Source organism: Pipra filicauda, unplaced genomic scaffold (genome assembly GCF_003945595.2).
Source record: "Pipra filicauda isolate LSUMZ 115617 unplaced genomic scaffold, ASM394559v2 scaffold76_size2844353_pilon, whole genome shotgun sequence".
NCBI classification, from domain to species: Eukaryota; Metazoa; Chordata; class Aves; order Passeriformes; family Pipridae; genus Pipra; species Pipra filicauda.
Window position 1 is genome coordinate 2,522,282 of NW_024104942.1, and position 20,440 is coordinate 2,542,721.

General features: G+C 37.0%; 1 long non-coding RNA gene across 3 annotated transcripts in view; it reads right to left on the reverse strand.

Annotated features, from left to right (window-relative positions):
- LOC113983823 overlaps positions 1–20,440 on the reverse strand; it is a 60,526-nt gene that overhangs the window by 12,435 nt on the left and 27,651 nt on the right. For all 3 annotated transcript variants that reach the window (XR_005566619.1, XR_003539236.2, XR_005566618.1), the window contains exons 2-3: positions 17,814–17,923; positions 11,936–12,070 (exon numbers count right to left, since the gene is read on the reverse strand). This is a non-coding gene — a long non-coding RNA (uncharacterized LOC113983823). The remainder of the gene's footprint in view (positions 1–11,935; positions 12,071–17,813; positions 17,924–20,440) is intronic.

Here is a 20,440-nt window from a genome sequence, read left to right on the forward strand (position 1 = left end):
GTGAACACTTTAGTTCTAGAACTGGTGGCTCATCCAAACTATGTAAACACTCACACTTTATAGTAATTACAACTGAATAACATGTAGCTGAATATAAAACCATTAACAGACATCTAAGTTATATGTTGTTGACAGATGTCTCAGTTTTCCTTTCCCAGTTATGGACATGTTCTATGCTTTGCTCCCATTACCTGATTTTGCTTTGCTTGCTCTTTCATTTTGATCTGTAACTGTTCAGTGAGCATAAAGTGTCTTCAAATAACAGGTGCTGACTTTGAGAGTAGTTTCAAACTTCAGTTTGGACTTCTGCCTGCGGTTCAGATTGGGTTCATTTGAGTTCTTACTCAGGTTTAAATCTTGGAATTCCTTCCAACTTGGATACTCTTATTCATGCCACACCAAACACTGAGTTGCTAATGTTCAGACATCACCTGTCCCTACATCATGGAAAATATATGTTTCTTCATAGTCTTGTACAATCAAAAGTAGAGGAAAATGTGGAGTCTAGAAAACCTGCATATTTAAGGAGAAGAGAATGTAAGACTCTTCTTTAAAGGAAAACCTTTGAAATACACTAAAACAAATGGGCAACTCTGTCTCCCTTGGATTTACACTTCAGTTATTAGATGATATCACAAAACACAAAGCTGATCATAAGTGAATCTACAGCAGAATAACCTTAGACCTCTTTACTGAGAAACTGCCTGTACAGATTGAATATGTTAAGTCAAGACCCTGAGGGAGAGAAATATTACTTCAAGTGGATTATAGGAAAAAGCGTGTAACTATGTTCCATTCTTTCCATTAGGAGACTCCTATGTATGACTTGAGTGTAAATGTAGCTAATTTTCTATTTCAGTAGCTGTGAATGTGTGTAGTTGAAAAGACAAAGTGAGAAAGTGGTTTGGGTTGGTTATGCATTTGAGAATCCTTGCTTTTATTGGGCCCGTGCCGAGTAAACCAAATGTGAAGGGATTAGCTCTTAAAGCACATTACAGGTGATTTCAGGCAAATGGAAAGAAAGTTTCACTGTGGGAATTGGAAAAAGATTCCGAATTGGAGAGACTGTGCTTGCTTGTCTGGTATAGTCCAGAAAGATTTTCCTCTCCTCTTTCTCTGCTATTTCCTTCTCTACTGAGGATATAAACCAACTTTATTTGTCTTCTCTTCTGCTTTTGCAAAGTGTAAGTCGGTAAACATATCTTTATGCCAACAAGTAAATATGTTTCTGTAGAATTTTACAGTGCACAAGTGCTCAAAGGTGGTTAATTAATGAATTTTGACATTCAGCAACAAATCATAGCTGCTTTTCTCAAATGGTCAGCAGTTTTCCATACAGAGCTGATAGCAAGTTTCTAGAGTTCAAAACCCCTTGTAAGAATAGTGAATGAGTATAAATAGGTACAAAGACTCATCAGAATTTTATAATTCTTGAGTGGAATTAGGAATAGTTTTATTGGTCAAAACAAATCTGTGCTTTTCAGATTATACCACATCTTGTGAAAATGAACAGTTAATAGTCTTTCTTGCGTTATGGCTTCTTTGCGTCTAATGCTTTCGTGTATATTATAGATGTTTGGCAGAGATGCATAGTCAGAAGCTGAATAACGAACAGTCTGAATTCCCTAGGCTTTGGTATTTTGCCCAGGATTTTTTCCTCGCTATCTTCATTAGGAAAAAACAATAAAGTAGTCTTGAGGCTTAGGACCTACTCTTTTTTATTCTTTCTTGTGCTGTCTTGAGCCTTTGTATAGCACTAGTATCAACTATTCAATCAACGTCTTTGAAAAGCACCTACCAGGCTGCCAGATTCCTGTTGCAGAGGAAGCTAGATGGTGCCAGAAATCAGTCACTCTGTGCTAAATATTGCTGCTGGCTCCAATCCCTGTCTCTCAGAGTCTATAGAAGTCTAATCTTCTGTTCTTCAGTGAAAAGATAGCAGGATTTAAAAATGCCATCTGAAGTTGCTGTTATGTAACAAATGTCTTGCCATCCTGCGTGGTTAAGGAGTTGAACTGCTCTCTGGTCACAAATGGTGGCCAGGTATCTTACATGGAGCACCGTTATTCTCAGCTGCTGTGGTATTTGTCCTTTAGTTCCTTACTTGCCAAAACTTAAGTTTTGTGAATTTAGAAATTCCTCTGTTTCAGACAAAGTGGTTTGCTTCCAGTCAAGTCTAAGCACCAACATCATGCTGCCTTGCACACGCTCAGAGTGCCAGCCAGCAGAGCACTTACAAAGCAGTTCAGCTGCCCCCAGCTTTCACCACCGAGATGACACCTGTGCAGTGTTGGTATACTGAGGATTGAAGTGGTGTTATATTAAAACTAAACTCAGAAAAAGTAATGCTGAAGCTAAATGTGCAAACAAATCCGTTCATAATTGTGACAGTATCCTTCATGGCATTTCCCGTTTTTATAGAATTCAGGGACATTTCTAAAAATACTGAGAGCCATTTGATTGTGTATGAAAGAATAGAATTAATTTTTCAATCTCACAATATGCAGATATTTTTTAGTAGGCATTTAAAACAATCATTACAAAATTAGCCTAGTGTAAAACTGATCAAGCTGCATTATTTTTGTTAAAATTGTTCCACAGCTGGTGTAGGTGCTTAATTAATGCATAGTACCAAAATTCAGTCTGAATTCTCAAATCACCCTGTTCAATGCTTGTCTCACTGGAGGAGCCCAAAGCTGCTGGTCACCAAAATATCTGCCAGATGACCTCCCTGGTGCTCAGGCCAGGCTGGTGCTGAGCACTCCTCTGCCCAAGTGCCCCCTGGCCTCACTTCAGTATGTCCCGCACAGCAGGCTGGAGGAGCATACAGTTCCCTTCCCCTCTGCTTTCCGCTCCTATGAGCAGCCATCAGAGCAAATCCTAAAGACAAGGGAACACGGTGTCTCGATTACCAAGCTGCAGCCAGGCATATTCTCTATTTTGCCAACTGAATATTTAGTTGCTCTTTGCAAATTGTGAAAGCTTATTGAGGAATCCTTTAAGAGCATCTCTCAGTCATGATATCTGGTTGTAGCTGGGGGTGGATTTATGTTTAAATCCCAGGTCTTCTGTGTCCTGGGTGGGCAAACTGTTCCTTGAAAGGGAAGCAGTACAAGTGCCTGCTCCTTTGTCTGCTGGAATACAAGTGTTTTCATTGCCAAATTCCAGGAGACAGTTCCTGGCCATTTCACTGTAAGGCCAGCAGTATTAAATTCAAAATTTCAAGGATGCAATTCTAGACGTGTGACTCATTATTCCCCCGTATAATTTAGGAGGACTATCTTTAACCTGCAGACTTCTAAGAGTCTTTTTGTGTGTATAGTTCTTTAGACAGATAGATATATTGCTTAGATATAAATCTCTATGGATATTTTGGGTATAGATGCTTCAAAGATAACTACAGCATTTATTATTTCTGTAAGTTCAGTCCTTTGGTTGCTCGAACCTATTTTCAGGACTCTTCCTCTCCAATTAGGAAATGGATGTAATGATCGTGGGTTATGGTTGATTCTTCTTGTCCTTAACTAAGAGGTTAATGTATTCTTTGCTGCATGTTCTGCTTTCTTCATAGGCCTAAGTTGATATTGCTCCTTCTGCTGAAGTGACAGCTCCTGGGTGATGTTTGACATGGCGCAGCCAAGAAATCTGTGTGCAGGATGTGTTTTCTCCAGCTCGATAGTTTTCCAGGAAGAGGTTTAGCAGGTAAACCAGAGCCCCAAAGTCTGTTTCCAGTGTCAAAAGGCTTAGCTTCAACTGCTAATTCTAGAAATACAACATATGAACCTGGTATTTATGCATATGACTTTGATAGCTGAAAATGTTAGCATATGAATTTGAGAGTCTGAAAAGGATTTTTAGAATGCAAATTAGCTTTTAGCTAAGTCACACTGAAAGTAAACCTGAGAAGATAAAAGAAAATAATATTCATATGTAGCAAACTGCAGAATTTATTTATTACTCTGTCAGCAAGCAGTTGGATGGCCCAGATGAAAACAGAAGGTTCATTATACCCTACAAGCTCATTTCTGGAGATAAAATGTTGGAAAACAGCTCTGAGATAAATTTCTTGTTTAAATATTATTAATATGGAGAATTACTAGGGGAAGCAACCTGTAACCATTAAGGCAGTTTTTCTCCTTTGATAAACTTTATTTCAATGCTATGATCTGCCTTCAGTGTAAGAGAGCTCTAACCCTTTCCTGTCTGCAAAGCTGAACCTTAAAAAGTGCAGTTTTCTTCTACTCTGAATATGCCAGCTCCAGTTGGTCTTATAAGGAGGTACTTTCCTTTTTAGGTGGGGATTTTCTAAGAAGGGATTTTTCTTTTTAATTGACTTTGGAATAAGTTAACTGAGTTTTGAGTTTCCTTGCATGTTTGGCTGCTTGAGTATGTTGCTACACTGCTTTATTACCGAAACTTTGGGCTGATATTTTTTTTGTTTAATATTCAGAAGATCAGGTAACTGAAATTAACATAGTTGCTCTTCTCTAGATGCCTTTAGGGATACTTGGAAAAACTACTTGTAAGAATGTGCTATAGTATGAGTCTTGCTGACTTTCATTTGATTTTTCATTCGTTAACTTGAGACAATGAAGGAGAACAAAGGTTGCTTATGTAAAATGAGACTGAGGGTGCAGAAACATTGAAAACATGCCTATGCTTGTGAGAGGTGTGGTGTGTAATAGCTTACTATGAGGTGCAGTTGAGGAGCTATTATGACTAAGAGGGATGCTGCCTAAGTCTGGTAGAGCTGCTTTTTGTATTTCTTCCCTTCACCTTCCCTGCTTCTCCCACCACTGCACCACTGTTTTACATTTTCCCTGCATGGGGGAGGAATACTAGTTGGCAACAGAAACATGGTTCCAGCTGAACTCTAATGGTAAAACACAGAAATGTGTTGCAAAAAATGCACAGTGAGCAGGGGGAAAAGGGAAATAACAGCTTTGGAGTTCTCCTCCTGTTGTGAACTGTGGCAACCAGGCAATTGGACTGCAAGGGGTTGTGCGTCTGTGGCTCATAGCTAGTTGGTAATTATAAACTGAAGATAATTCAGTGCACTATTTATATAATTTCTTGTTAAACTTGTCATGAATATTCACTTTTGATTCTATTTAGGTTTGGCATTTTCATCATACTATATTCACATAGTTTCCTGTTTTTCCTATATTTGGGAAAATTATGATCAGAAAGCTTTTCCTACATCAAGAAATAGAGGTATTCTTTCAGGACCAGAATGCAGGCTTTCTGGATTTCTATGGATTTGGGAAGTGTTTTTGCATTTGGGGTTGGTTTTGGTTTCTTTTCTTTTCAAATACAGCTCTCCACATTTCTTCAAATTAAGCACAGATATTTAATAATGAAAACTGACAGTGTTTCAACTGCCATGTATGTGATTAAAAATGTGTCTAAAACTGCAGCTTAAAAAGTGGTGTCTGGATGAACTCAGCAAAATACTTCACAGATTATGCTAATTCATGCTCACTCTACAGAGTATCTATGGCAAATTGTCTTATTATAAAAGTAATTATTGAACTGATACGCAAACTTTCTCTAGTGTGGTAGCTTAAATTTTACTCAAATTAGTAGATTTTCATACCACTAAATCTATAACAGTATTAAAAAATTATAGATATGGTAGCCCTGCTACAAGTTTCTCTACAGCCCTATGCATTTGAGCGATGGTAAGCAGTGAAAAGCTGATAGTGGGCAGAGAGTTTCTACTTCATTTGGTCTCCTTCAGTCCCATCTCATGCCCCTGACTATACATGCTTGCTACTGGACTGTGCAAGGAAATGATTGAATGTGTGGCTGGATTTTTGACTAGAAAAATGAGTAGTTTCATCTGTAATTGAGAAGAAAATCAAAATATTTTTGCATTGATTCTTACAAATGCTTATTCCCATCAGCACTCTATTAATAATATCTGTTGGAAAATGTACTGACTTAAGCACTTAATTTTTTTTCTTTCTATACAAGTATTGATGAATGCATGAATTAAAGAAGTAGTACACCCATTTCTTTTTGAATTTTTTTTTCTTTTTTTGAAATTTCTTTTTCTTCTGGTTTGAGTAGGACACTGGGCTAGATGAGGGACTGAGGTCCCTTCTAACCTCACTTATTTCAGGAGTGTCTCTGATTTCAGTAATTCAGAGTAAGTATCCACAAGGATTGATGGAACTGCATCTGAGACACTTCTGTTGATAGAGGTACTTCAGACAACACAAGACTTTAAAGTCGATTTACATGTGTTTGTCAGCTGTTTGAGAAGAGTTTCTATATCTGAAGGATACTGAGCTTTCTGTTCTAAAGGTCAGCAATAGTAAATACATCCTTTTGACTGTTGACACTTCTAAAAAAATTACATTTGAGATCTTTCTATGTGTGCATAACTTTCTCCAATGCCTATAGTGTGGTGGGCTTTTGTTTGCTTGACTGTGAGAAAGGGTGAGTGAATAGCTAGGCAGAGTTTTTTATGCTTTCATACTCTGCTATTCAATGCCAAATCATTGTAACTTTGGATGATGTTGAAAATGGAGTATAGGGGGAAATAAATCACACTGCATTGGAAGGGAAATGGAAAGAAATAAAGAAGCTAGTCACTTTTAAATATAAAATACTTTTTTCATTTAGAAAAAAGTAAAATAATTTCAAGATTTCAAAAGAAAATAGTAGGCTGATTTTTTTTTTTTCTTCCCTCTGCTCAGTGGAACAATTTTTAAAGTTCAGTTGAACTGTTGAATATATTCAGTTGCCCTTGATATTCTTGGCAAGTTTAAAACATGCACAGAAAATTTCGTGGATTCCTGATATTTAGCTTTTCTGAGTTGAGACTATGCCGTTAGTAAGCAAAAGTCACTGCTATTTTGCATATGGCATTAGAAATAAGAAATAAGCCAATTAGAATAAAAATAGCTGACTGTAGTTTAAGGTGATCTTTTTTCTTTAATGTGAATACTTTGAAACACTAACTTGAGGGTCCAAGTGTTTGAGTTGATGAATTGCCCATACTTTGCGCTGCAGAAAGTAGGAAATCATGGAATCTTGAAGACATATAAATAAATTCTTACATCCTAAGTGGAGATGCGTTTTTGAGGCTTACAAGCAGCAGACCAGCTTATAGGAGCAGACAACCCCCCCCCAGCAGTTTTGTGACCCTGAAACAGGGCTTTTGAGATGAAAAAAAGTTTTGAATGCTGACTGAAAATCTGAACTTGCTACCCAGCTCTATAGTGACTTCATATGACAAGTTTAGCTCTTTTGGTAGAATAATTTAGAAAAAGAAATGTCTGATTTTGTCATGCAAAATTGTTTGCATTTAATTGTTTAAAAATTTCAATGCATTCTCTTGTAACATGCTGTCAAAGTGCAAGTTGTTATTTTATCAGTATTTACTATTGTGAATAACTGCATGTACAAGTCTATAAATACCTGTTTCTGGGAAATAGTGTTTCAGCAATCTGGAATATTTTATTGAAAGTGGGAACCAAAAATACATAATACTTAAAAAAAAAAAAGGAAACAAAAAATGCCACCTGATCTATTTTAAAAATTAGTTTACTTTAAAGTGTATTATTTCTATCTAACTTCCAAAATGCATCCTATATTTTGATTTTAAATTCTCCATGAATGTTTATTTATCTGCCTCTGTACTATTTGTACCTCTAAAAATGTCATTGATATAAAGAGACTTAAATATGTGATCAATGAAGCATTGCAGCTGCCTGAGTAAGAAATTTCGGTGAAGCTAAAGATAGACTTTTCTCTTGTATCTATTCTTTGGCGGAGAAACGGGGTGATTGAAGGGAAGTACAGTATATGAAAGCACAGCTAAAATACAGACACACTGACATTATAATAGTGTCTCATCGGGTGATGTGGTGTTTTGACTACATGGCTGCAGCAAGTCTATAATTTAAATGCCATTAATGGCACAAAAAACAATAGCATGGAGGCAGGAATACTGTAAAATCTCTGGGTCTGTACTTACAATGCAGATGAAATAGCCCTTTGAACTTGTGGTGCCAAATGTTTTCCAAAGTTACTATTCTTCCACGAGGAAAGCAGTTTTTGTTTTTATGGTGTTTTATATCTTCCCCTCCTAGCACAGAGAGACATTTTCTGTTCAGATTTCTTGGCCTGTGTCACTATAAAGATCCCAGGCAAAGGGATGCTGCTTGTGTTTTGCTTCACTCATGTCCCGTTCACACATTCAGCACAGAATTTGCCATTGTGAATAGTCATGACTATGTTTGCTTTGTGCTCGTTGGCTTTTGAATATGCTTCTTTATATTTTGACTCGAGTTGCACGCAGAACTAATTTCACCAGAAGCTATTGGTGTTCAGCTGTAACAGAGTTACACATAGTCCTGTGACTGCACCCTGCTTATAATATCTCATTTGTTTCCACTTGGCTGTTGTAATGTTTTCTGCCTGTTAGACTTCTTGTCCTTTCCCTTGCTCTCCTTTTTTTTTTTACTTTTTTTTTTACCCCCATTTAAAATTATAACTGACTTCATTTTGGTTATTGAACTTAACTGTGGGTAAGCAATAAGCACATTTCTGTACCCTCACAGATGCCAAACATTTAATGCACCTTTACTGTAATGTATGCTCTAATTGTTTGCGAGTAGAGTGAGTCTATCCAGAAACAGTCTCTGATTTTTGAAAACCCTGTAAAATGTGTACAATATGTTAATTGTGAAGCTTTTTTTAGAAAATTTCAAAGGAGGAGAAGAAATGCTGTGTAAGTGAAACTTGTTAAAAGTGCTCCACCATTTCTAGCAGGAGACTGTTATAATAGTTGCATTATTTCTTTATACTGTTCGAGTGCCTTTGTAAATCTCAGGCTTTCTTTTCCTTTAAACTGGTTCACTGTGTGTAAATGTGGTGCTATACCATGTAAATACTATCTGTTTCCAGTTTTGGCTAAGTGGATGGACTCTTTTCGAAATATTCATGCAGTGTTAACAGCAATTACAGCCAATTTATATTCTGTGAATAAATAACTAAACATTAAAGGTTACTAAAGAGATAAGAAGGGAGTTTCAGAAAAGTTATTTTTCTTTATAGTACAAGTCGCGCATTCAAAGTGTGGTAAATTTGTGCACTTATGTATACCTTTTTTTCTCACTTAAAAACAAATCATACCTAAAATTCAAAGCATGTGGAGTAGAGGTGGATTTACTTTATACTGAAGGTAAATACAGTTGAAGAAAAATAAAGCCTCTGCATTAATTTAGAAACTTTGGATCTTAACAGAAGTAATTTATTCAGAATTCTCTGAATAAATGTAGCTACCTCTCTGAAACAGGGTCTTTCAAATCTGTGATCATTAAAATAGCTCTCTGCTGATCCTGTACGTTCATGTAGCAACTCAGGCTCTTCCAAAATGTAGTATTAATATGTGCAAAAACAAATCTTATGAATGTTTTGATCTCAGAAGGAATCTTGATCAGAACAACTATTAAATGCAAAATGATACATTGGCCAACTGAAAAAAGCTGTCTATGTTTATTTCCTTCTCAATATCAGTGAAGAAATATTTTACTTAAACCACTATGCGTGGCTACTGCAATTAGTACTTTTCAGTTTTGTCTGAAGAGAAAATGAATAATTTTTCTTGCACTTGTTGCCGCAAACTCTGAGGAGTAACATGACACCAAAGCACAACTTCAGAGAATGGCTAGCATTTCCACAGACTGCTGTTTTTAATTAGATCAGAATATGAGTTAGTGAAAAAAAATTTCATAGTGTCAGGTTTGGTAAAATTGGTCTTAGTTGTAAGACTATTTTTCTACTTAGGAAATAATTTCTGAAATGAAAGGGAACTATTCTTTACGTTCAAGGAGATTTTAAATATAGAGTGAACCTGCACAATTTCTCCATGTAAAAAAAGCATACTATGCACTTAAACAATTTTTTCCTAATGAATGCCTTGTACACTAGTAATTTCTTCAGTAACCAGAACGGTTGTTACTTTTCTCTGAAAAGCCCCAAGTATATTTTGTAACAACTGAAAACCTGAGCGCAGTTCAGTTCCTGATATAGTGGTGCAGTCCCAGCTGCCCTTTCAAGAGTTGAATTCCAGATGTTCCTGTTTTGCTTAGGGAGGAGTGCTATAATTGTTGGACAGCCGGGATACAATTTGGCTATCTGATAATGTATCTGTTGAAATACTTTCACTGTGGCTGTTGCAATGTATACATACATTGTGAAGGAAACTATATTATGGGTTGCATTCATATGATTCAGGTGAGTGCAAGAAGAGCTTGGATGTGAGGATACAATGGTGGCATCTCAAATACCACATAAGGGGGGAATTATGCAGTATCTAAAGCAGCATATACGGTAACATAGCCAGTTATGTTATTGAACCCGTTATTCATATAATAATTTAGGTTGGAAACACCACTTAAGATCATTGTATCCAACACTAAATCTAGCACTGCCAAGTCCTAAGTCATGTTCCTAGGCACCATGACTACACGTCTTTTAAACACCTCCAAGGATGGTGACTCCACCACTCCCCTGGGCAGCCTTTTCCAATGCTTGATGCCTTTTTGGTGAAGAGGTTTTTTTTCCTCTAATATCAAATCTAAACCTCCCCTGGCGCACCTTGAGGCCATTTCCTCTTGTCATATTACTTGGAGAAAAAAAAAGACTTGGGCACGCTCCTCTAGAGCCTCCTTTCAGGTAGTTGTAGAGAGTGATAGAGTCTCCCCTGAGCCTCCAGGCTTAACAATTCCAGTTCCCTCAGTTGTTCCTGAGTGGACTTGGGCTCTAGACCCTCCACCTTCATCGTGCTACTTCTTGCTCTAGTCGTGGTTACAGTGTGTATATAAACCTATCTATGTAAGAGTTTCTAGATGTTCAGCTTAAGTGTTTCTCCTATGTTTCTTGGAGCTGTTTTTGTAGGACACTAAGAGCTTAATAAAGCTTGAATTCAGTAAAAACAAAGCATGTGAGAACAGGTTTAGTTGTGGTTGTTCCCATATTTATGGTATTATTTCAGAATGTCTTCTACTATGGTTAAAAGTGCATGTGTTCAAATTTCTTGAACATGTTCATAACTGGGTTGAGTGCTGATCTTGTATTCCTTCCACACTTAATTATTCCATTTAATGCTGTGGATATTCTGGTTGTGGATTACTCCATTTTAAATCACCATTACAGATCATTTCAATCATTTTACATGCCCAAGGGAGCAGTGGATCAGGGCAGAAAGCTTCTCAGGTACTAGCTCTAGCTGCTACTTATGGCAGAAAAGATCAAATGTGAATTTCTTTTCTGTTCAAAAACTCTCTGTGGATATTTCTATTTTCCTAATTGGTTTAGGCTGAAAATGGCTTTTTAACAAGATGTAGCTTTCAGGTGGTAAGACTGATGTATTATTGTAATAGTTTGTAATCAAGATTATAGGAACTGTTAACATTAAACAGTTCTGCCTTCAGGATAAGAAAAATGGAGATGATTCCTAGAATCCTACTTTGTTGGTGAAAGATTGGAGGGGCTAACATGGGCTTAGGAGTATGGAGAAAAGGATCTCTCCCTTCTGGGCATGTGGAGTTGAATATTCACTTTGCTTTGTGGTCTAGGTTTATTGCTAAATGCTCAAGCAAGCCTGGAGGCATTTCCTAAATGAGGTTGCAACTGTATAGCTTTTAAACTCAATTAGCCCTCTCTTGTGTTTTTTGCATGCCATGTCAGTTCTAATGGAGTTTACTGGGCTGTGTGAGAAAGGAAGATGTGGGGGTCTCCATAACCAGGGCCCTTCTTCCCCCCTACTCCAGTGGATTGACACATCTTATTGTGACCCTTTGGCAACAGCAATTTAAATGTTCTCCAGAATCTTAAAATGTAAATTGTGCTTAAGGGGGGGATACTGGGGAAAAACGTCGTTCAACAACAAAGAAATAAGTAAGTTGGCTTCCACTACCTGATATGAGACTCCTTCAGAATGGAAAGAACACCAAAATGGGCTGTGCTTTGTGTCAGATGGACAGGATGAGTTGGTCCAGTGTGTTTCTTCCACACAGTGATCTTCTGAGGTTTGTGGTCTGTAAAATGCAAACTTGAGAGAAAGAAATCCTATCACAACTAATAGAAAAAAAGTGTCTTAAGAAAATTGCTATTCACAGGAATACAGATATAACAAAGTGGTAGAAATTATATCTTACCATTTAAATAAAAACTAAAACACCTAATAACTGCCTTAAGGAAAAACCCCTTTGTTAGTCTTCAAGCACAAGAAAATACTTGACCTGTTTTCAACAGCAGTGTTTTTATAACTTACTTTTGTTGGATCACAATCTTTTCTCTTTTTTCTGTTTGATCTAAAAGTCCAACTGTGTTAATTAAGAAAATTAATGTAATGCATTAAGCTTGTAACATGATTAAAGGTATTACTAGAACTTTATAGGAAGAATGTCTTTTCTCATTCTGTTAGTTTTTCCCCGCAATTGCAGTTGTATACAAAACCATAAGTACAACTGGTTGAAAACTTAATCTTTTTTTTTTTTTCCCCCTGTGGTGAAAACACAAGATGTTTTGAAGAAATATATTTTTCAATAGTCATTTTTCTGGAAGGCCTTTTGCATGGGGAGAAATAAAAAAAGACTCCTTGCTGCCCCAGAAGGGTTGGTAGCCTGGTGTTTTTGGTGTGCCTCCAGAATCTCAGAGCTCTGTTGTTGTTGGAGAAGGGCCTGGAAACCCAGGTTTCTGATACTTTGGATGAAGGTCTTAATGACCAGACTGCTATCTATCTGGAAAATTATCATGCTGCTTAGTTTTTTCCTCCTCTTTCTTTTATAATAAGCTCCTTTTCCCAAAAGAAATTTAAAATTACTTAGACATACCTCCCTAAATCTAATGAAGAATAAAAAAAAATTTAAGAATCTTTTTATCTCTCTGAGAAAGGAATATTATCTTCTGATCAGTCTTAGCATTAATGCGTAGATCCATTGTTCATGTTGTCTAGTAAAGAAAAAAAAATATAATAATTATATAGTTTGCCCTTAGTAATGAAGTTGAAGCAACTGTACATGTATTTAAAGGAAGGTGCTGTGGCTGAAGAGTGCTGAAGCAACGGATAATTCTTGTGGTTATTCCACTGAGTTTTGCAAAGAAGCACCTTTCTGTCAGGGCACTTGTACATGTACTTATTATTTTACTTTATTTTAACAGTAAAGCCAGGGCTCTCTGGTCCTATTCTCCGTGCTGGTGTACAGCATTGTCTTTGTCTCTTCCTTAAGTCGACAAAAGACCTTGCATAGCAGAGTCTACAGCCAATGTGGACAATGTGAGGGCTGCTTTTAAAAACACAAAACCAAACAGAAGTTAACTAGTACGAGGAAAAAATCCTGTTCATAGAGCCAAAGTGACTATGTAAGAATATAAAGTAATCAGTCTGGTATGTCTGAATCTCTCTCATTCATAGAAACCCATGAAAAACCTAGGCTGCTTTGACTATTACATCATCTCTGTTGAAGTACAAATGCTAATTGAAATCTTTCTAAAAGTTCAGCATGTGTGCTAAGATATTACAGATCCCTTTTTTCTTATGTACTTGAACACAGGTATGTCTGATTTTCTTTAAAGCTTCTATCAGAGGGGGAAGAAAGGTGGTGCTTGGATCATGCTCCCATAGGATGCACCTCATTTTTAGTACTTTGTGGTTTAATGTTTATCGCTTAAATGTGGTTTGAATGCGCTTCTGAATCATTACTTTGCAGAAAGAAAGACATTGCTGTCCATCTCCAGCTGAGTTTCCACCTTGCTTAAAAATCGGTGCTTTTCTCCTTTATTCTTTAGAAAAGATAATTTTTAATTAGCTTCTGCTTTCCAGATAAGCTGCTCTTCACTTTTAATTCAAGGGAACAAGAGGAGGTAGCATTGGGTATATTTGATCTCTTTGAAATATTTCAGTCTGTCCTTACAGAGCTGTAACTTTCTCTTGAAAAGCTGCTGTGACATTCAAATGTTTGTTGGATAGACTTGAAAGTATGCTTTGGATGCTGTTTAGAAAAATCTAGTGCCCCATAAGTGCAATACAAGATGAAAGGAAGTAATGCTCGGGACCTATTGTGTGTGGATTGCTGCAAACTGCTTTTTTTCCTCAGTGCTTTTAGCTTGCTGACCTGGAGATAAGGTTGTTTCTATGTTTTATTCCTGTTATCAATGTGAAATTCTTCATTTCAGGTACTTTTCCATTTTGCTTTGACCTGTTTTTACAGTTTTTAGTGCCGCCTGTTTAACACATGTGCAGTAAACAGCTGCACTACTGAGTTCCTGCAGATGTTGTGAGCCAGTATGACTTTTATAACTGCCTCTAAGATGTTCAGTTATGGAAGCCTTGATTTAGAAAGAAGAAATCATGTTCAGTCAAAGCTGCCTTCAAATGTCCTGACCTAGACCTAGAAAAAAACAGTATGGCATTTTGTTGTGCTGTCTGTGTACTGAGCTGTCTGAGATAATTTACTTTTGTGGCTCTAAACACATTAGGTAAAGTTTGGGGCCATCCAGCAATTGCATGTTACAAGTTCCTTTTTGCATCTACAGCAATCTTGTTAATGTTACCTCTTTTAAAATTCTTTGATAGTAAATATCATCAGATAAAAGGCTTTTGTAGTCTGGATTACTGCTCTGAAAAAGTCCGTGAAGTAAACACACTGTTACCAGCTGACTGATTTCTACACTTAGGTTTGCTGGGGGTTTTAGTGGGCTGTTAACACTACAGGTATGGCTTTTTTGAGTTCCTGATTTGGGGGAAATTTTGTTTATCAGATCACATCTGTTTTCCTCATCCCTTCATGTATAAACTTGCCCTAAAGGAGAGCCATCTCTAACTACATTTTGTTTATTAGGATTTCAAACTACCTACTAATCTGAAAATAAATTTTAGAAAGTTGTTGAAATAGTGGCCATTACACTACTATTTTTTTACCTGTACTTCATGTATTTAAAGTTCATAATTGAGTTTCTTTTCAGAATGAATTTCAGAGAGACAAACCTCAAACAGACTTGTATCAGTGTGTTTGCTTGGGAGTGAAGTCAGATGTCAGGGCAGCGTCAGTGTGTGTGTACTTGTGCCTGGAGGGGGGAGATAAACTGTAGGGGCAATCTTTCACATAGGTGTGCTATGCAGCTGTTTGCAGGACACCTTTCTGTGTGTTTCAGCTGTTTTTTTTCTCCTTGCTCTTGAAAATAAAATGTTTTCTGTGATGTATCCTAGACCTTTCTTGTTTCTCCCGTCTTTACCATCAAATCACCATATCATAGGTATATATACAAGACTATTCTTTCTTACTATGGCAGTTGCTAAATAATCCTGCCAAGCTTGTCAAGTCAGATATGTAATCAACACTGTACACAGCATTTTTTAGAAACTGAGGTTGAAAGGGGAATAACTAAATCAGCACAGCTGGTCAAGAGTTGCAATGCGGTGTTTTCCAGGGGAAAGAATTATATCAGTAAAGCCAGGACTCACTGGTCCTATTCTCTGTACTGGTGCACAGCATTGTCTTTGTCCTTAAGTCCCACCAAAAACCTTGGCTGCAGGCCCCTCCAGTTTGGGGGGAAATTCGAATAAGAGTTTTAAAAAGTGAATACTAAATCTCTATATTTCTCTTTTCCTTGTTAAGGTAGAATGAAAACTATAAACTATTGGTAAATGTCAACTAACCGCTAGACTTGAAAGAACCAGCAGCTGGTTTCTGCTTATGAAGCAGAAACTGTGTAGGAGGAGATGTAAAGAACCTCCTCAAATACCCATTATAACAGAGGGGCGGGGGAGAGACTGTACTGAATATGGTTTTTAACCTTTAGAATTCTTTTTCTGTTCTCTTATGCTCTTAGACTTGTATGAAAATGTAAAATGGCAATTGATATGTTTCAGGTAAAGGCATCAGACAAAGGCCCCGTACCACCTAAAACTAGTTCTAATAAAAAATTGAGTACTCAACTTGCCTGTATCAATTTTGTGTCTGTTAAAAGATTTATGGTATGAATCTCATAACCAGATTTCAAATGTATTTAATGATTGATTGTTTGCAAAGAGCTTGAGTGTGCCTCATATCAGATGCAATGTTTCAATGCAGCAACATTATTAACAACATCTTTAGAGTAATACTGAAATGGCAACACTTAAAAAATGCATCTACCACAAATCTGAAATGATGGGTTTGTCTTGAATACAAATAAACAGAGAGAAAAGAGATTGGGAGGTATTCATTCCTGATGTATAAACTGAGATAAAAAGTAGACCACAGGTTTATGTTAATATAAATTGAGACAAATTCTCGGTTGGCAACACAGACCTAAAGGCTGCCTAAGCAAAGCAATGAATGTTTATTCTGTTTCTAAAGGGAAGTCCTTACTTGCTGTCAAGAAAAGACAAAGGGTTGTTCTGGGATGTGTTTGTTTGGTTTGGGTTTTTTTAAGTAACCTATTTTTGCAGTAATTCATAAATCCTTCGTCGCTTTCTGATACGGAAAAAATATATGCAGCCTCATTAGCTCATGGCACAATTATCTTTAACTCTTTCAAAAATATTTGGAAAAATAGACTAGAAAATGACAAAATAATTTTTTTTTCTAAAAATAGTCAATTATGAGACACTTAATCAATGCATCTGGAAAATGTGGTGGCAATCTGTCTGTTTTTTAATTGGAAACCTTCTTACCTAGATACTGGGCAGACGAAACAGCTCTCAAAGAACAATTAAAAAGAAATAGAACTACCACTCTGTTATTTCACCTGCTCTTCTTTTAAACATGTCCTTTCTTGTTTGCTGACAACTCCCACTATGGAGCACTTGTCCACAGTCCTAGGAATTACTATTAACTCCCCAAGACGGGGGTGGGAAACTAGAACTGGTAAGCAAGGGCTGGAAGGGTACCAGCTGGAGGATATTTGTGACAGATCAGAATAACAGGAAGAGAGAGTAAAAAAGAAATGGTCAGCACTTTTGGCTTTTTAAAAGTGGGGTGTAGATGACTTGCTGTTATGTTTTTGCAATGTCTTGTTTCCAGGCTGCTGGCTTAGTCAGCCGCATCTTTAATTTGCCCAGTTTATAACAGCTGCTTCTGCTGCTACCACAGAAAGAGAAATTATAATTTCTAAGCTTTCATTTCATCCCTCTTACCTATAATCCTCAAGTTCCAGTCTGTCTGACCACTTGACTAGGCTTTTTAATTAGCAGATCTTCTTGGGGGCCCTTAAATGTGTTTTGAATATACAGGAACACTAAACAGCCTTGGAAACTCTTGATGAGATGAAAAACATCCTGCTGGGAATATAAAATGGCACACAGTGCCTAGAATAACGGTTTCCATAATTGAGATTTTCATGTGCTGTATTAAAAGGCAACATTTACCTGGGGTTCTTTCTCTTGAAAAGAAAAATGTTCATTTTTAAAAACTTGTCTTTTTAACTCTGTTTCCTCATAGTTTTGTTGATTCCTCAGAAGAAAAGTTATGGGTTTGGCACAAAAGGCACAGAAAGCTGGAGATGAAAACTAGTATTCAAATATTTCTGTGCAATCTGTGATTCAGATATATTTGATTTCCTCAGATGAGGTGGGTGGAGTTTTGTAATGGTCTTTACTTTGTACCCGAGACCACTGTACTGCCTGATCTTTTGGCTGAGGTGGCACATCGTTAATGATGTGCTAATAAACAACATAATTTGGTAAGGTAGACTCTTTGGTAGAAGGTAATAGTTCTCACTGCTGCAAGTATCTTAATGCAATTGAAGAAAACAGCTTGTTTTAATCATTTACTAATTGTATGGCACAGCAACTAATCTCTGGGATGTACCTTGGAGACCCGATAACATGTTTCATCGACTTCTGGGAACCGACACAGATGATGTTGGTCAAATTGCCCAGTTCCCTTCATTGCTGGTCTGCAGCTCTGTGGTGATTTGTCTAGAAGACAAAGAAATAAAGGATTTTGTGTAATAGTTTAGGATATGCCCAATAAATCAGCCAATAATTGGTCTTGACATTCCCCAAGGAAAAATCGCTAGTGTCACTATAAAGGTCTTGGTGGTTTTGTACTATTTGTACTAATGTTTTTTTTTTTCAAATTTTCAGATAAAATATGTTTTGCTTCAAGCTAACTCTAAATGAAATTAGATTATTCAGAATATTAAGTTGTGACATAATACTGTCAGTAAGCCTTATAGTTTCAATAATTTAAATGTCATAAATGCATATGTCAATGGTATATTGTTCCATGCTGTTCTGCTTTGCTGTTCATGTGAGACCATTCAGGCATATAAAACAATAAAATAATAAAAAATTGCCAAAAAATGAGCTCTAGGCTTATTTTTCAGTGCTACAGATGAGTGTTGACAAGACCCGTTTCTGAAAACTCAAATACTAGACCTGTGTGCATTGGTCTTTTTCCATAGTGTAATTATGAATTAATTTTCTCTTATAGAAAATTAATCCTGCTTAACTACTCAAATACAGTTCTAGGTAATATTCGGATCTTTACTGGTGACATGCACTAATCCTGATGAAACCTGCAACACTCCTGCAGCTTTTCAATAGCTCTGAAAATTATTCCGACCTTAGCCTATGGTATTCGAAGGCACACATAACTACATAAATGACTCTCCCCTGTCCCTGAAGTGCAGTGGATTAGGTGAAGGGATTCTCAAAGCCTTCTAAATTCTTGGCATTCAGTACAGAAAATGTTCAAGTAACAAATATTTGAGTTGCTTGTCAAAGCACTTTATTAAATTGGACTCCCTTAAATAAGTTTAGTGTTAAGTAAGTATGGTAAATTAAATCTAAAAATATTTTTTTTTCAAATCTATACTTTTCAATGGTCTAATGGTTACCTTTTGAAGAGTTTGTGGCCTGCAAAATACTGTAATTATACAGCATATTCTCAAAAAGACTGGTCTCTGGTATTTGCGTCCATGCGGTTTCATGGAAGACATTTTGAGAATTTCAAGTCCATCTTGTTGAGCTGTGCCTTCTCCATTATGATTAATGGAGGAACATGCAAGTTTGAATTCTTCAAATAGCTTTGAAAAAAATCTCACATTTTTTATTTGTCCATTTTATGGGACATGAAAAAAAAAACCATTACCCCTCAGGGAATTAAAGCACAGTGCTTTAATTACACAATGCCCATTAATGCTAATAAATTTTATGCTAAAGACCTATGCTGTACCAGTGCCAACAAAAACATAAGTCTCCTTCCTTTTCAAACCCTGTGCCACATACTGCCTGGACACACGATCATTAAAATGAACTCAGTTGCAATGACAAGCATTAGACAAAGATGTAACATTTCATTTTGACTTTCAGCAGTTTCTATAGTTTGAAATAATGCTAGAATTTGATCTTTAAGTAATCTTCGAAAGTATTCAAATAGGAATAATGTTAGACCAGTGAGGGAACATGTGAAATGAAGCGATAATACTTTCAACTGCTGCACTCCTTTCATAATCTGATATACCTTGAGTTTTCTCTCAAAAGATTCCTTTGTAATAGTAGTCAGAAGAATGAGTTTATCAGCTGTATAAGATAAAGCATGTTTGTAAGCACTCTGTATTCATAAATCTTGTTTCTTATTTCATTCTCTGCTCTGTTTCTCTTACCTAGTCATTAACTGCAACCTTTCTTTCCTTTTTTAATATAGCTCTGCTGTTAGCAGTTCTAGAATTTGACCTCAGAACTAAGTCTCCTTTTCTCTTGCAATATTCCTGGAAATCAGGCAATCATATCACTATTGATCTGTGTGTTGAAGCGCAGCAGTTCTACTTTCTATGGGTGGGTTAGAGGAAGGGTTTGGGATTCAGTTGATGAGAATTTGAAGTGAGGGGAATGCATTAATAAAAGCATCACACTGGTAGATGCGGGTTTTTCCACATCTCTGCAGTGGGGCGACATATAGGATCTCTCCGTACTAACAGAATGAATATGTGGTAGTGATTTGGTCTGGTTGAGAATGGAGACCAAATGGAAACGGCTATGCATGAGGAGGATGGCATTTAGGAGGGGCTGACCAGTGGCTTGATTGTAAAATGCATAAAAAGAAAAAAGCATTTAGATGCTGTCTGACTGTGAAGATTTAGAAAATGCCTAGACTTAGATGTCAGCGCAGTCTTCAGGAACAGACAGAAGGGAAGAGCAAGGGCTGTGAGACATCACGTGGGTTTGGAGTGAGAACTGTGCCACATCCTCGTGACCTCAGTCTGGGTGGGCAGGGGAGATGCCACAGTGTGTGGCTGGGCTGAAGGAAGGGGAACGTGAGGGTGAGCCCAGCAGTGAGCTGTGCTCCCTGCCAGGCAGGGGGGCCCCTGGGAGTGCTCTTAGAGAGCCCTCAGCAGTTGTATTTTATCCTCAAGCTCAAACCTGTCAATTCAGGGTATTAATCACATCTTTAGAATTTTCATTATGTAATGTTTTCTGGGTTCTGTTTAC